Genomic DNA, 7,830 nt, shown 5'->3' on the forward strand with positions numbered 1-7,830 from the left:
AAAAAGATTTCCACTACAGCAGACTTTATTAGCCTGAAATAAAATTCATAGGTACTCTCCTACACATTTTTTAATAAACACAAAGCACTAGCATACATAAATTGTAAAAAAATAATAAGGTAGAGACAGTGAGATGGTTCATCTCAGTAAAGGCACCTGCCTTCAAGCCTGATGACCTGATTCAATCCCAAGGACCCACATAATGGAAGACTCCTCTGACCTCCACATATGTGTGCTGTGGGAAATGCATACATATACACACATCAATAAATTTAAAATGCAGTAAAATAAAAAAAACTAAAAAATAAATTGCCAGGCATGGTGGCACATACTTTTAATTCCAACACTCAGGATGCGAAGGCAGGTGGGTCTCTGAGTTTGAGGCCATCCTGGTCTACATGGCAAGTTCCAGGTCAGCCAGGGTTTCAGAGTGAGACCCTGTCTCAAAAATAATATACAATTAATAAGCTGGGCTTGGTGGCAAATGCCTTTAATCCCAGCACTTGGGAGGCAGAGGCAGGCAGATCTCTGTGAGTTCAAGGCCAGCCTGGTCTACATAGTTCCAGGCAGCTGGGGCTACAGGGAGACCCTATCTCTAAAAGACTCCCCCAAAATACTAATGCAATTAATAAAATAACATGCAATCAATATGTATATATTCAGGCACAATAATAAATCCTACATTTCTGAAACACCTTCTAGAATCAGTGGCACCTGGAATATATAACAACTCAGTAGAAAAGTAAGCAAATAGGCTGGACACAGTTGTGTGCTCCTGTATCACAACTATTTGGGAGACTGACATGAGAGGATCACTGGCACCCAAGGGTTTGAGGCAAACCCGAACAACAGAGATGCCATCTCAGAAAGAAAAGACATGGGCAGGGAGGGAGGGTGGGAGGGAAATAAAGAAGAGGAAGAAGAGAAGGAGAAAGGGAGGAAGAGGAAGAAGAAGAGGAAGGAGGGGAGGTGTCAGGAGCAATGCTTTACTGAAGCATTGGGAAAAGTAGAGTGTCACTTGGAGGAGGAGGGGGAGGAGGAGGGGGGAGGAGGAGGAAAGAGAAGTTTAAAGAAGCACATAATTGGGCATCCACCCTGTGAGGCCAGAGAGTGGGCAGAGTGATCTGAGTCCGTAGAAAGCTCTGAGCTCATCAGTAAGCAGAGAAGTACAAATCAAAACAAGATACTCACCTATACTTATCAGATTGGCAAAAAATAGAAATGTGATCCTGGTGAAGGTTTTCGTGGACTCAAGAAAGGAGATCCATGTGCCCTGCTGGCTGCAAAACTCCTGGCAGTCTTTAAGGAAACTTAGAACAAGTTTGCCTCCTGGACAGATGCCCCCAGAGCAAGCTAATGTGCATGAGGGCAACGCCAAAGTTGTTCATCCAGGGCTGACTGCACGATTAGAGGCGATTAGAGGAACCCTGGGGTCCATTACTGAGGAAATGCAAAATTAAAATCAGTGTGTGCTGAGGAAGACCATGCATGAGTTAGAATTGTGAACTGGAACAACACAGATATATCTTCAAAATTAAATTTAAAACATGAAAAACAAGATCTGTAGCAAATTCAGTTGATGTGCATTAAAAATTAGAGTGGGGCCTGCTGGTGCATGCCTGTAACCATAGCTACTTGGGAGGCTAAGGCAGGTGGGCCGCAAGTTCAAAGCCAGTCTGGGTTACAGAATGAATTCAAGGCTAGCCTGGGAAAATTAATGAGACCCTGATCCAAAATAGAAAAAAAGGGAGCTGGGCATGATGGTGCATACCTTTAATCCCAGCACTCAGGAGGCAGAGGCAGGCGGATCTCTGTGAGTTCCAGGCCAGCTGGAGCTACTGGGAGACCCTGTCTCAAAAAAAAAAGGAAAAAAAAAAAAAAAAAACAAAAAACCCCCAAAACAGAAAAAAAAAAAAAAAGGCGAGGGTGGCTAGAGAGATGTCTCAGTGGTTAAGAGCACCAACTACTGCAGAGGACCTGGGTTCAATTCTCAGCACGCACAACACATTCCCAGTTGTTGTTACCAGCAACTCCAGTTAGGGGATCCGACCCCTACTGACCTCCGTGGGCATTTCATGACATGGGTGTAGTTACACACAGGCAGGCAATATACTCATATACATTTTTTAAATTTTTATTTAATTTTATGTGTATGCATGTATTGCCTACATGTAGGTAACTGCACCCGTGTCATGCAATGCCTGCAGATGTCAGAAGAGGCTGTCAGATCCCCTGGGAATAGAGTTACAGACAGTTGTTAGCTGCCATGTGGGTGCTGGAACTTGAACCCGGGTCTTCTGCAAGAACAACCAGTGTTCTTAACCACTGAGCCATCTCTCCAGCCCCATAAAAAAATAAAATTTTTTAAAATAGAATAAAAAGCTGGTGATATAGCTCAGTGGTAGAGTGCTGAGAGCTTGTCTAACATGTATGAGGCCTTGAGTTCAATCCCTAGTACCAATAATAATAATAATGGATAATAAAATCAGTCCTTAGGCCGGGTGGTGGCACACGCCTTTAATCCCAGCACTTGGGAGGCAGAGGCAGGCGGATCTTTGTGAGTTCGAGGCCAGCCTGGTCTACATAGTGAGTTCCAGGACAGCTGGGGCTACAGGGAGACCCTGTCTCAAAACGACAAAAAAATAACCTAGCAGTTGCACATAACTACAACCTATATAAATCTCATATAGACTTTATACCAACTCTAGATGACTTACAATATCTAATACATTGTAAATGTTACACAAATAGTTGTTTTACTGTATTCCCTAGAAAGTCAGTGCATTTTCAGAACAGTACAATGAGGGGGCAGTGTTTTTGATCTATGGTGGTTCAGATCCAAGGATACTGGCAGCCATGGAGAAGAAGCTTTCTATGGATGTATGTGCTCCCTGCCAAGCCATTTTGCTTGTCCCAAAACCCTTGAGCTCTGTCCTTCCTTGAAGACTTTGTCTTTACTACTCAGGCTAGTGTTCTGAGGCTGGATCTTGAGCAGGACTCACTCTGCCACATGGATCTGTGATCACTTGCCCTTATCAAAGAGACATCCTAGTGCCATTGAGATGGCTCAGCAGGTGAAGGAGCTTGCAGCCAAGCATAAGGACCTGAGTTTGATCCCCAGGGCTCACATGGTAGAAAGAGAGAACCACCTCCTGTAACTAATTCTCTGATCTCCACATTCATGTGTATGTGGGTGCTACACACATACAAACACACACACACACACACACACACACACACAAAATAAATAAATAATAAATAAATAAATAAATAAATGTAAAAAAAACTTTACCTCAGCACAGTCCCCTCTTTGTGTCCTAGCCCTCATGAGATATGCAGCCTCCTCCACCACAGGCTGCTTTCATGATCATGATGTTCTTGCCATAGGCCCCAAGCAGCAGGACCAAGCAAACATGGACTGAAATCTTGGCAACTACAAATCAAACTCTAAGCCTTTCTTTTTTTAAGTTTATGGTCTCAAGCATTTTGTCACACTAACAGAAAAACTAACAGAGCTATGTAAAAGATTTTAACTTGGTTTGTGCATTTTGTTTTTTCCTGCTCCCAGGGCATGTTGTAGACATTTATTATGGTCTAGGCATTGAGCAGTGAGGAGCCAACAGGCCCACCTTCTGCCAGCCCTTTGACTCCTGGGTTTTTCCTCTGCTCAGCCCATGAATGGCCCCATCCTTGCTACCTCTCACCTCTGCCAATGTGACACAGAGCACTGAGACAAAGGAAAGGAGATGACATGCTTGCTGGACAGTGTGAGACTTGCACCTGCCTTCAGATTCCAGCCTCTGCCAACACAGTGCCAAGTAGAAGACATCTGACGAAGAAATACATGAAGCTGAACTCCAGCCAGCAGGAGAGAGGAGTTTCCATGCTCAAAAGGAGGGCTTGAGCTGGGGAGATGGCTCTTTGGGTAAAGCACCTGCTCTGCAAGCTTGAGGACCTGAGTTCAAATCCCCAGAGCACGTGTCAATGTGGGTGAAGTAGCACACATCTTTAATCCCAATGTTCTATGGAAGGCAGAGACAAGAGGATCCTCAGATTGATGGGAGACAGAGACTGAATCTTGTGGGCCAGCTAGCCTGGTGCACACATCAGCAAGGTGAGGACCAATACCCAGTGTTATCCTGTAGCCACACATATGAACACACATATTATGCACACATCACACACACACACACACACACATCTTTTTAAAGGCTTTATGGCTTCTGAAGAGTTGGTATCACCTGTGCTTTGATTAATCCCATATTTCTCCTACTCTATCTTTTAAACAACAATTTTTTTAAATTTTTTTTTATTTTATGTGTATGCATATATTGCCTGCATATAGGTAAGTGCATTGGTGTCCTGCAATGCCCTTGGAGGTCAGAAGAGGCTGTCGGATCCCCTGGGACTGGAGTTACGGACAGTTGTTAGCTGCCATGTGGGTGCTGGGATTCGAACCCGGGTCTTCTGCAAGAACCACCAGTGTTCTTAACCACTGAGCCATCTCTCCAGCCCAAGCAACAGATTTTTAACTTTTTTGTTATTTTTCAACTTTAAAAAAAATTTTATTATTTTTATTTTATGTGTATGAGTGTATTGCCTGCGTGTGTGTAAGTGCACACGTGTCGTGCAATGCCCGCAGAGGTCAGTTGGATTCCCCTGGAACTGGAGTTATGGGCAGGTTAGCTGCCATGTGGGTGCTGGAAATGGAACCTGGGTCCTCTGCAAGAGAAGTCAGTGCTAAGATCTTAACTGCTGAGCCATCTCTCCAGCCCCCTACTTTTTCAACTTTTATTGAACCAAATCCAAACACTTTTACAATGCCTTAATAATGGAGGGTTGCCTCACAACAGAACCATCATTTCTGGAGAGAAGGAAATTGCAGCTTCAGGTACATAAAGTTTAGCCATGCCCCATCAAAAATGCTCCACCATCACCAGAGACTAAAAAAAAGCTCAGCACAAGGACTCCTGCTCAAATCACTTTACAAAAGATACTTCAATTCTTTAACCACCTCTTGAGGCTCAGGAAATTAGCGTTTTTGTGGGGGGACTCTTCTTAATGCCAGTCCAAAGTTCCGCACTGCTGCCATTGGGGCGCAGAGACGTCACTTAGAAGCTGGCCCTCCGCGGCTTGTAAGGACTTCCGTGGACGCTCTGGGACCTCCAGTTGCAGCTCCTGCCTCAGGGCAGTGGCCTTGCATCCATAGACAGCGGGCCTGTGCAGTGCTCAGTGACCATGGCCGGCCCTCCGCTGCTTCTCCCGGGTTTGCCAGTTTCTCCCGCATATCTGCCCTCGGGCCCAGGGTGGCGAGCCTAGAACCTGCTGGTTGCCTACTGGATCTGGGGACCAGGAGCTGGTGGGATAGGTGGAGACCCGACCAGTGAGGGAGAGACTAGCAGACCAGCCCGGAAGTGCGGTTCCCCTTTAGCTCATATCTTAACAGTTAAATGGACTCCTGAAGAAATTTCCCTGATACACCCTGGAGAAATATGAAGCAAACTCAGAGTCAACGTGATTCGAGTTAAGTACACAGCTCTTCAGAGAGCACAAGAGGGATGAGGCATTAAGCTTTAGTTAAGAAGACTAGGGTCTTGTCTCAGTGGTAGACGACTTGTCCAGCAAGTTGATCCCTAGTGCAACAAAATAAAATAATTTGGGTGGGGGGTCTTTTTGAGACAGGGTCTCCCTGTGGCCCCAGCTGGCCTGGAACTCACTATCTAGACAAAGATGGCCTTGAACTCACGGAGATCCACCTGCCTCTGCCTCCCGAGTGCTGGGATTAAAGGCGTGCACCACCACGCCCTGCAAAATAAATTTTAAATCTTAAAAAAATTCAGGACCTAGCATGGGAGGCAGAAGCAGGCAGATTTCTATGAGGCTGAGGCTAGCCTGGTCTACATAGTGAGATCCAGATCAGTTGGGGCTACAGAAAGCTCTGTCTCAAAAATAAATAAATAAATTAATTAATTAATAATAATAATAATCTGGGCCTGCAAGATGGCTGACTGGATAAAGACGCCTGAGTTCAGTCCTCGGACAAATGGAAGGAATTGAACCCATTCCCCCAAGTTGTTCTCTAACCCCGACTTGGCTCCCTGGCTGTACACAAAAGAAAAACTTTTTTTTTTTTTTTTTTGTCCTTTTGAAGCAGGGTCTCCCTGTAGCTCCAGCTGTCCTGGAACTCACTATGTAGACCAGGCTGGCCTTGAACTCACAGAGATCCGCCTGCCTCTGCCTCCCAAGTGCTGGGACTAACAGGCGTGCACCACTACACCCGGCGATAAAAATATTTTTAAAGATTAACATTACAAAAATTTAGGTACATTAAAAATTAACATAAGGGGCTGGAGAGAAGGCTCAGCGGTTAAGAGCACTGACTGCTCTTGCAGAGTACCTGGGTTTGATTCCCAGCACCCACATGGCGGCTACGAACCGTCCTTAACTCCAGTTGCAGGGGAATCTGAAACCTTCTTCTGACCTCTGTGGCATTTCACCACAAGGGTGCACTCACATACATGCAGGCAATACACAAATATACATAAAATAAAAATAATAAATATTTTTTAAAAAAAAATAAAGATCAGCTCATTCTCATCCAGCAGTAATCAGCTGCCAATAATTCTTCTACTAAGATTGGGGTCTGCTGTTCATTTCCACAGTTAATGTCTGTGAGTTCAAGGCCAGCCTGGTCTTTTACATAGCGAGTTCCAGGCCAGCTGGTGCTTCAGGGAGACCCTTTCTCAAGAAAAAAAAAAATCGCATATTTTTAAAATCTTGGATGTAGATGGACAGTGCTACCACTTCAATGCCATAAATAAATGAGACAAAAGGAGAAAATTTTAAAGCAAGTTTGTAAGTCTCTTGGAGTCATTATAGTCGATTTAAAATAAAAGAATTCAATACAAATGTTCCACAAGATGGCACCCTTGCTTTTCCGAAAATGTATCGTGCCCAGGCCGGGAAGCTCAGGTGGAGACTGTACATCAAGGAACAAACTATTTCAGAGGACACTTGAAAGGAACTGTTGCAGGAGACTGGACTGGCACAGTCTCTACCAGCTCTTAGCAGAGCGAAAGACGCATCCTGTGTTTGGCTGTATCTGAGGAGGGAGCAGGTGAGGCTTTGGACTCAGAACACCTTGCCATTGCGGTATTTCTTCAGCATCATCACTAGCGAGCCTCTATTGACCCTGTGTTGCGTGCTAAGTGCTCATTTTGGTTCTAGTAGAACTCTTCCCAAGAGAATGAAAGGAGACAACAAATTTGCTTGTGGCACCCGGTTTACATAATATTTATGAGTATTTGACAGTGAGAGAAACACTAGTAATAAGGCCTAAAAGAACAAAGGCTATCATTATTTTTCTTCTCAAATACATTAATAACTGTATATGCTCTCCCCATCTAAAAAATTTTATGATCCAAAGAGAACTTAAAAACTGTTCTTTGGGGCTGGAGAGATGGCTCAGCAGTTAAAAGCACCCACTGCTCTTGCAGAGGACCTGGGTTCGATTCCCAGCACCCACATGGCAGCTATGAACTGCCCTTAACTCCAATTCCAGGGGAATCTGAAGCCCTCTTCTGACCTCCGTGGCATTGCATGACAGGGGTGCACTCACATGCATGCAGGCAATACACAAATATACATAAAATAAAAATAATAAAGAAAGAAATATTTTTTAAAAAACTATTCATGCCAGGCGTGGTGGTGCATGCCTGTAGTCCCAGCACTTGGGAGGCAGAGGCAGGCAAATTTATGTGAGTTCAAGGCCAGCCTGGTCTACACAGTGAGTTGTAGGCCAGCTGGGTCTACAGGGAGACCCTGTCTCAC

The sequence above is a fragment of the Nannospalax galili genome, unplaced genomic scaffold, assembly GCF_000622305.1.
Source record: "Nannospalax galili isolate Female #2095 unplaced genomic scaffold, S.galili_v1.0 scaffold488, whole genome shotgun sequence".
Lineage (NCBI taxonomy): Eukaryota > Metazoa > Chordata > Mammalia > Rodentia > Spalacidae > Nannospalax > Nannospalax galili.